General features: G+C 34.6%; 1 protein-coding gene across 2 annotated transcripts in view; it reads left to right on the forward strand.

Annotated features, from left to right (window-relative positions):
• Positions 1 to 10,554, forward strand: part of LOC106472670 (KN motif and ankyrin repeat domain-containing protein 1) — a 53,886-nt gene that overhangs the window by 37,988 nt on the left and 5,344 nt on the right. For both annotated transcript variants that reach the window (XM_022401223.1, XM_022401224.1), the window contains exon 15: positions 9,067 to 9,139. The gene's annotated coding sequence lies outside the window, so the exon portion shown is untranslated. The remainder of the gene's footprint in view (positions 1 to 9,066; positions 9,140 to 10,554) is intronic.

Genomic DNA, 10,554 nt, shown 5'->3' on the forward strand with positions numbered 1-10,554 from the left:
CATATCTAGTAGTCTCCCGACGCTTCATGAACGTTCTAGAAGCGCGTGGCGTGTTACTAGCGTCAAGTGACCTCTTCTGTCGTAACAATTCTTTGTGTGAAATACAAAGTTATTTGAGGTTTTAACCCTAGAATGCCAGTGACCCCACGTTGTCATTTCAGGGTTAAAGAAATGTCAAGTGATACATGTAATTGGGCCAAAAGTAAAATATATCTAAAATTAGATTAATGGCTAATATTAGCTTTGGGGGGGGGGCATTTCAAGGAGGAAAAGCTTCCTCCCTGTTACCCTTGCCCTGTTTCAAATATAACGTTTCTGATGTTATTACATCTTTCATCAACTTGAATGAAGATGACTGTGTTCACTCTTCTTTCCCATTTCTTTTTGTGTTGATTGAAAACTGACTTTCATTGTACAACTAAACTTTTCTGTAATAAATCTAGTAAAAACTATTACATTTAGTACTTTGAGTTTCCCAGTTCATTACTGATAGAAATACTCTTTTAAATTCCAACCATCCTTCCAGTCTTTTAGGATTAGGTTGTAATTTTCTTATGAAAATTACTACACTGTTAATAAATATTTCAACAATCCAATCTGAAACATGTTGCAACTTGAGTGAGAAGACCTTTTAAAATATGGTAATTCTTTTAAGTTTAATTTTATGTACATTAAGCTATTATTTGATTTGGGAACCAACTAGCTACTGTGTTTATGGTCATGGTGTTCTGTTTGTTTGTTGTCTGTCTGCTTATTTAACTTTACCACTTTTCCAAGATACTATAATATTAACATATTTCTAGTTATATTTGTTTTGTAAAACAATGACAGTTACTACTTTTAAAAACAAAACATTTTTTGTTGTAAGTTATGGCTTTATAAGTAAAATATTTAGTTTTATTATTTTACCACAAATTGACCATTAGATCACAGTATTATAATTTTAAGTTGTATTAATAATGGGGTTTAAAAGTTTTAACCTAATAGTCCTAGCCTAATAGTTTGGAGTAATGACTGTGATGTTTTAAAGTGGAAATCATTCCCTTTGATTTTTGTGTTAAGGTTGTGGTATGTGTAGGCAAGCTTCTGTAACAAGGTATTAAAAGTTTACTATCCACATTTGTGCTTGCTAGTGGTGTTATGTTGAATAGTCATAGAATCGTGACAACTACGTTGACGTTTTAGTGTTTTGTGAAATTGAGAAGTCACAGAATCATGACAACTACGTTGACTTTGTAGTGTTGTCACATTGAAACGTCACGAAATCACAACTACGTTGACTTTCTATTGTGGTGTTAAGTTGAAAAGTCACAGAAACATGATACGTTTATCTGCTAATGTAGTATTCACGTTCATAAGTCATGACAATTACCATAGGTGTCGATCCTGGGGGACAAGTCCCCTGCACTTTTAACCCCCTTAAATATATATTATTTTAATTGTTGCAAACCATAAGATGGAATAAAACATCTGTCACGGTTACCGAGTAATGTGAAACCTCCCCCTCAGTAAATTTTTTAAAGGTACTGACGTCATGCGATATTTTTCTTAAATGCCCCTTTCCCCCAACTTTCAGTTGAGATCAGCGCCGTTGACAACTACGTCGACATTCTAGTGTAGTGACACGTTGATAAATCATGAAAGTTATGTTTACTTGCTAACGTTACGTCGGTCACCTGGAAGCCCTTCATAACAAATAACCTTGTCAGTAGATCAAAGTGTTTGTTATAATATGTACATATTTCTTTTGTGTTTAGTTTATACAGCGCTGTTCAATGGAATACCTGTGCTGTGTGCATGCCGAGGTCGAACCCCGAATTTTAGCGTTATAAGTTGCTATAAGAAAAATAAAAGTGTGGCTGTCACCACTACATCTGGTGATTCATACGCCATCGCTGTGTAATAATTAAAAAAACTTGGATTTTAATGTTATGTTTAGGCATGAAAATAAAAAGATATTGTTTCACATTTTGGAACTGACGAATCGGGTTCGAATCCGCGTGATGCTACAAAATATTCCATTAGCGTGCTGACGACTGGCTGTCTTCCCCTATTGTTCACCGAACGTGCTCATTCTTTCAACCGTGGGGGCGTTATAATGTTACCGTCAATCCAACTATTCGTTGGTAAAATACTTGACGGTGGATGGTGTTGACTAGCCGCCTTCTTGCTTGACATGCTTCAGATTATCAGTTGTTTTGGCCACTTCAGTCTAAGATTATCAACACTATTGCCAAGGTATAACGTATTCAGTTTCAACAGTTTTGTAGAGCGTTATGAAACATTTCCTTCACCAACTGAAAAACAAACAAGCATACATTTTATTAGACTGGGTAAAGAATATACATTGTAAAGTTAGACACGGTTAAAATTGATAAGTAAGATGACTGGTGCATTAAAGTGTCCTAATCTAACTCCATTAGCTTCAGATATGTCGCTATGACCATTGAAATCAACCACCTGATCCATTAAGTGTCCTAATCTAGATCCTTTAGCTTCAAATATGTCGGTATAGCCAATGAAATCAACCACCTCTGTGACTTGTATGACCACTGAAATCAACCACCTCTGTGACTTGTATGACCACTGAAATCAACTTCCTTTGTGACTTGTATGGCCACTGAAATCAACCTCCTCTGTGACTTGCATGGCCACTGAAATCAACTTCCTTTGTGACTTGTATGGCCACTGAAATCAATCACCTCTGTGACTTGCATGGCCACTGAAATCAACCACCTCTGTGACTTGTATGGTTATGGAAATCAACCTCCTCTGTGACTTGCATGGCCACTGAAATCAACCACCTCTGCGACTTGCATGGCCACTGAAATCAATCACCTCTGTGACTTGTATGGTTATGGAAATCAATCTCCTCTATGGCTTAGAATTGTAGATATTTGGTATATTGGTTAATGTTGAGGCCATTTTGAAATCCAAGATGGCCACTATAATAGGATTATTTAAGCTTGGCTCCCTCTGAAAATGTATATCATATATATATGTAGCATCCTGTCAATTTTTATGCTTTTATCAGAAGGTGCACAATTCTTTCATATTCTGTCACATAATGAGGGTGTTTTTGTCTCTGACTAACAGCTGTAGTCAGTCCAAAACTCGGGTCTCAAACAAATACATCTGCATTTCTGAAATTATCAATGTATTGCTCACGTTTACGTCCTGAAGCTCTATCTGGGCTGTGGATACCTTTATGCCACTGAACACACACTGCACTTTTAGTTGTGCATTACAAGTGTGGCAGCCAGCTCCATTATTTCAAAACCTCACAAAGCTTTGTAACGGTGGGTGCTGCTGACTTTAATTTAGTCAGTAGTTCGCAATTGTGAGTTTTTATCCTGGCCGTTTAGTATTTTGTCGAATAAGGTGCTGCTCAGTATAAAAATATACCAATCCTTAATTTGTATAATGTTATCAATATTATATTCAACTCACGATAACCATTTAGGGTTCGATTCGAAGCCGGAACGGGTTCGAAATGTTCCTAACCACTGCTCAAAGTCATTGCCTCTCCTTATTTTATTTTATGCTTAGTTTTATTTATATCACCGCAAGCGTCATGCATTAAAGTTCTTTTGTACTTGACATGTGGTAATAGAAGATATGAAAGGTTAGAACTTTAGATGTTTCATTGCACACGAGGAAGTGCATAAACAGAGCATGTGCGAGGATTTACTTCCTGTTTTATTTTAAACACGTGAGCCAAGGCCAGCCCACGTAATAATAACGAATTAACTAATTTATTCAATAAATGTTTGCTAAAGCCACATTTACTTGCAGGACCAGTTTTATAAATAAACTCCGAAACTAATGGAGGCCTAACGTCAAATACGTTTCATCAGAAAATCCAAAAGTTAAGCTTAACTCACTGAGCAACTGAATAGGAGCAATAACTCTCACTTCTTACTCTAATTAACTTTTCTGGTATGAATTGAACTCAGTCACTTAATGATTACTCATTAGTGGCACGGCGGTATGTCTGCAGACTTACAACTCTAGAAACCGGGTTTCGATACCCGTGGTGAGCAGAGCCCATAGAGTTGCTTTGTGCTCAACTTCAAACAAACAATACTCATTAATTTACGTAATCTACTATTTATAATCATACTCTTACTTCTACATACTACACAAAACTTCTAGATTGTAATGTCTTCATCGTTAGTAATGAAATTTCTAGATAACGTGTCATGCGCCCTCTACGAAACAAACATCTTAATTTAAACATTGAAAATATGGCTTACAACATTATGTCAGCTCGCCTGAATTATTTTGTAGATTTCAATATTAACTTCTGATCAAAGTAAGCTACCATACAAATAACAGAACTAAGTAGACGAATGATTTAATAATGTATCCGCCTTTGGATGCACGAATGAATAATCAAAATTAAATACAGAGGATCAATTTAATTCTGTGATGTGAATCAGATTCACAACGTAACATCGACAGTTCCCAATCTTCGTAGACCTAAGCTAGTTAATCCAAGTATAATAAATACTCGGATATAAAGATATCAAACAGTCACTTCGATACTTTCAACAAACTCACAACTGATGTCATTTTAATCAGAGAGAAAAAAAAATACCTTGGTTTTAGTATAAAAAAAACGACTTTTAACACCTAATGAAATTTCCTATTTGCTTTTTTGTTCAATGATTTTACTTCTCTTCCGACTAGCGATGCTATTTGTTCCAACTTTACTTTATTACTGGTGGTATTTTTACCGGCTACCAATGCCACTTTTTCCCACTTATGTATCATTTTTTACCTTTGTCGTTACCGACTAAGGACGCCATTTTTTCCCCACTTTGCTTTATTATTGGTGCTATATTTTTACCGGTGCCCATGATGAAGAATTTATTAAATATATCTTTGTCGAAAATATGTGTGAGAAATTAATACGTTGATTAGGGTTTCGTTTTCACAAGCTAACCGTACATAGCTCTGGCAGCGGTAAATTCCCACTGGTGTGTAAATCCCCTTGAATTGTGTAAGCGGCCGGATGGTAAACATCGGGAAATCGACAGTGATTATTTATGTTTTTAACTGTTGGTATGAGTGGGTTTTCCCCATTTAGATGAATATCACGTGACCATTTCTATCAAAACAAAAAAGATAAGATTATGTTTACAGATGTAATTTGGCAGCTTCAGTCATTTATTTGTCACAAGTGATACTAACTTGTAACTCATAATACTGTGTATTCCAGCCATTATTTCCTGTATAGGACTACTCAGCTAAAGATCAGAACTTGGATAAGGTAGGAGCTTGTCTGTAGCTTAGATTTACTGACAAACATGTATTTCAAAACAGAATACCCATAAACTACTATAGTATTAATACCCCGACCGACTCTCTTCTATCATATTACGCTTAAGTTGTAACGAACGTGTTCGAGACGTTATAAAAAAACAAAAGTTGAGGATATTTGAATAGTTGTAAAATTAACAACGTCTTTCTAAAAATTACAGCCATTTGTGAACTGATGTTTAAGTGTAAGAAATTTGATGGAATTTCATGTTTACTTATTGCGAGTGTTTATATATAATTTGTCCTTCGATGGGTCAGTCATAAGTTAACTGGCTTATAACACTAAAATCCGGAGTTCGATTCCACGCGGTGGACAGAGCATAGATAGTCTATTATGTAGTTTTGCGCTAAAATCAGCTACACATAATTTATGCAAGTTGATGACTCACTACTCTAGTTTTTCCGAAGGCTTATCTAAATAAATATAATAATACTGTCTGTTGTATGTCCATGAACTACTTCTCAGGGTCAAATTTGCGGTTTCACATTTTTTATGAGCGTTTTTTACAATTACATATAAGAAAAGCGATTTTTCATGTCCTAAAATAACCTTTCATTAATCATGAATTTATATAACTTCCGTCCAGGGGACGGGTACTCGAGCTAGTCTACATAAATATAATAGTACTTTTTGTTGTATGTCCATGTAACTACTTCGCAGGGTGTGGATGGATCTTAACTTAAATTGGTACGGAAGTTTATTAGGTCCATGCGGGGGTACATACAAATTTTCAGTTTTGCATTTTGCGGTTTTTATGGGCATTTTTTTACCACTACTTTGCCTCCTGTAGATGGATCATCACCAAATTTGGTATAGAGGTCATTGAGTCCACGAGGAGATAAATACAAATTTTCATTTTTGCATTTTGCGGTATTTACGGGAGTTTTGCGTTTTTTACCACTACTTGGCCCACTGTTGATGGATCTTCACCAAATTTGGCATGAAGATTTGCTGGGTCCAATTGAAGATACATGCTAACTTGCGGTTTCACATTTTGTGTTTTGCAGTTTTATGGTCGTTTTTGCGTTCGTTTACAATTACATATAAGGGAAACGACTTTTTATGTCCTAAGATAACTTTTATTAAACATAAATTTACATAACTTCCGTCCAGAGGATGGGTACTTCAGCTTGTAATTTATAAATAATTTATTGTAGCACCCACTTTAGGTCTAAAGTGCAGTATTTTTGTGGATGAGAAGTAAATAAGTTTTTATTAAACCCACAGCAGTTTGTATAAGATTTTCAGTTTTTTTTTGTTTTTTTTAATTATTGTTGCGTCAGCGAGTCACATGACTAGTGTGACGCCACGTTTCTAGAACTATCCCGTACCTTGGCGAATGCTCTAGTATTTACTAGATATAGGGTAGTCTGGTATATAAAAGAGGGTGACAACGTGACGGGAAAATAATGTAATATGTGTGTAGGTTGTGAGTAATTGATCTGCAGTGAGAAAGTATTGTTGAAGTTAACGCGTTTGTTTTAGCGCGAATGTTGAAATCAAGTGTATCGTGAAGTTATATTCAGAAAGAATAAACCAGTTTTATTAAGTAAGGACTTGTGTCGCTAAAGTTTCGTCGGAACGAAGTTACGGAAAGTTAATTGACAAACGGAGACGTAACATTATTTATTTTTAAAGTGTCTAACAGGAACAACATCGTGGTTAAAGTCCCTAGTTCCCTAAAGCGATGAAACAGACAAGGAACCAGCGACTGGGGAAACGAGCAAGAGCAGGAATTCGTACTGGTCCAAAATAACAACGAAATTTCCAGTTTTGCGAATCCTAATTTTCATTCGTTAAAATTAAAAAAATAAACAAACATGTATTGTATCACTAGTTATATTCAATAACGATTTCCTTCGTGTGTAAGTGGTATACACTTCGCAAAAAAAAAAAAAAAAGTTTCTACGCCACTGGGGACTCCCAGTCAAAGAGATAATAAAAGGCCCGCGGTGTGAAAAAATGAAATTCCGCTACTTAACCCTAAAAACCCGTTAAAATCTACTACCAACTCGCTAACTTTAAGAATTACTGATAATAGTGTTTAAAAAGCCCCATTAGTTGATTAATAATAATAATTACTTTCGTAATGGCAACAAGTTAAATCATAAACCTAATAATATCTCACGGGGTTCAGCCAGCTTTGAAAATTTAGTCTTAAAATGAAATCCATATATTAAGCTAACAATGCAAACATTATAAACAATAATAGCATAATAATGAAAAGTAATAAAGTTAGATATATTAAACATTTTTACCAGTACTGTTTATGAAAGTAATATTAAAGAAAGAACAGATTCTACTTCATTTACAGATCATAAACACTAGTTGTTAGCTTTAAGTATTGTTGTAGATGGTAGTATCAAAACTTTTTCGTATTATTCAATGTTGTCGAAAATTCAGAAGCTGGCGCGAAAATTGCAGAATTTCTACTACGTATGCGCCAGAACTTAGCGTTGAAATAATATTCAATCATATAAAATTCTCTCGAAAATTCGTAAAGTTGCATTTATATCGATGTGAGAGAAAAAAAAAGTTAAAATACAATGGCGGGCCAAAGCAATTTGCAAAAAAAGTACAAAATTATTTATGGATTCGATAAGATTCCTCTAATCATTTGACATAATCAGCCAGATTTTTTCGCCAGCTGATACATACACAGTTGCTTCCCTCAGTGGCACAGCGGCATGTCTACGAACTTACTACGCTAGAAACCAGGTTTTGATACACGTGATGGGCAGAGCACAGATAGGCCATTGTGTAGCTTTATGCCCAACTGCAAACAAAGATACACAATTAATTCGCCAGATGACACAACAGTCCGCTAAATCTGTCGGAAAATCCAGATAAGTTGACAATACTGGCAAGCTTTCTACTAAATGGACGGAGGGGAAGAGTAGAAATAGAAGAGGCAAGAACTTCATAATAAAGAAAGCAACAATACTTAATGTTTTTAATTTATGTGTAATTAGATTAGTCTTAAATACATATATTATGCTAACAATGCAAAACGTTATCTGCAATAAAAGCATATTAATAAATAAATTTTTCTGTAGAAGTTAAATAAGTCTTTACTGCATCTTCCTGACAATACAATATAATCCATATAGAAAATTATGTGTAAAAACAAAATCAAATTTAACAATAAATAAATGTCCCACAAGTTAGGTACAGCTTCTTCATTGGCTAACAAACACTCTAAATAATTCACTGGTCTTACTAGATCACTAACAACACTCATCAATTCTTTGACTAACACTAACTCAGTAATAACAACAATCCCTCTGTTTGAGGTTTCATATTCTCTGACTCCTTTGTTCTTAAAATAGGGGACGCTTCAGTAGGGTGTGTGAGTGTGTTTGAGAAGGGTCACGAAAAACAAATAAATTACTGTATATTAGTATGTCAGTTTGAACCTGTTGTGCACTAAAATTTCTATAATTTTAAGGTAGTGGAATATTACTTTTTTTTTTGCCGATCTCTATATGGCAAAGGGGAGCTACGTTCCACAGAAAAGTGGAAGGGAGCGCTATCTAGCTTGATGCCACGCAATCATCACGTGCTATTCAAATTTCCTTCCTATATAAATTTCTAGAAACATATATATATGTAAAGAATAAAAGACTAGAGCAGCACGTTTTACGTATATTATATTTTTATGTAAATATAATACAGGTCAGAAATATGCAGTAAAATATATTTAATTAACCTATACTGAGTGTTCCCTTTTTCATATTTAGGCTACCAATATGCTCATCAATTTGAGTGACAATTTGTTCTATCACTAGGCCTTCTTCAACTGTAAATATACATGTGAGTATAGTGTGCATAATTGTGAAAATAAAGGCACTGAATCAAGTTTTGAATATTTTGCACATATATATTCATATCTAAATAATAATGCATTGTCAAGAATATGTAATAACCAGGTATATAACTCATAATGAAATATCTATTTATGATTAGTCTCTTCCGAGAATTTATTGACTGTTCGTCGCTAACGCGAAGCTTTAACCAATTACGCATGGGATGTTTATTTATAGTTATGTGATACTAGCCGAATGCCCGTCATATGAAAGTAAATGGCGACGTAATTTTATTCTAAAAATTAAATCTTAATAAATCGTTTATAAACGCGTTTTTTAAAAATTAATCATATTATAGTAACAATATACGTTTAACGAATGTTTACCCTTTTTCTATTATTTCACGAAAACAATATTTTTGTGTCTATGTGGTCATTTCCTGTACGTTGTCGTTGATTAGAAACTTGACTTGTATATAATTTTATGTTAAGTTTAAATCTGTTTCTTGATAAAGCCTTATAGACTCAACCATGCGTAAAACTGGTTCTCGAAGAAATATACCTAAATGGTCAAATGTCTAACCTTGCGATTTATCAATTGTTATGGCATAGGCAAATAATTTGATGGTGAAAGGAAAATGTACAAAGTTATAATTTTTCGTCAAAATTTTTAGAAATCTTGTACTGAATGTGAAAAACATCATTAATAGTGTATTATGGCGCTATCTATTAGATTAAAAAGACATAAGTTGTTTTTGACACACACACAGTCACTGATGTTTATTATGTAATATAATATTGTTACGACAGCGGAAGTCACGTGACGCTAGTAACACGTCATGAACTTCTAGAAGGATCCTGTCCCTTCCTACATGCTCGAGCGTTTACTAGATTTCAGTATTCTTTTATATACGTGAGACGTTCGTTGTGAATTATAGCGTTTGTTATAGCGTGACTATGGAAATTAAGTGTATTGCAAAGTTGTATTCAGAAAGAATAAACCAGTTTTATTTAAGAAAGGACTTGTATCGGTAAAGTTTCTTCGGAAAGAATTTTTACAGTAAATTAACTAACCAACGGAGGCGTAACAATATTATCCCTGATTTAAGCTATTATTATCCGAATATTCAATATCTTGTTTTATATGGCCCGGCATGGCCAGGTGGATAAGGCGCTCGATTCACAATCTGAGGGTCGCGGGTTCGAAACCGCATCCCACCAAACATGCTCGCCCTTTCAAGGCAGTAGGAGTCCAAGCCCTCACTAACATAATCTTATCACCCAAATTTCGTCGCATAACGTCCCAGCAAAAATTACTAAAGTATACCCGATTTATCTATTTCATGAAGATGTCTTATTCAAGCGGCTCAGTGGTAAGTGGAAGATTTCACAAATCCACAAAGCTGATGCGACTTATACAGTT

Source organism: Limulus polyphemus, unplaced genomic scaffold (assembly GCF_000517525.1).
Source record: "Limulus polyphemus unplaced genomic scaffold, Limulus_polyphemus-2.1.2 Scaffold5511, whole genome shotgun sequence".
Classification (NCBI taxonomy): Eukaryota; Metazoa; Arthropoda; class Merostomata; order Xiphosura; family Limulidae; genus Limulus; species Limulus polyphemus.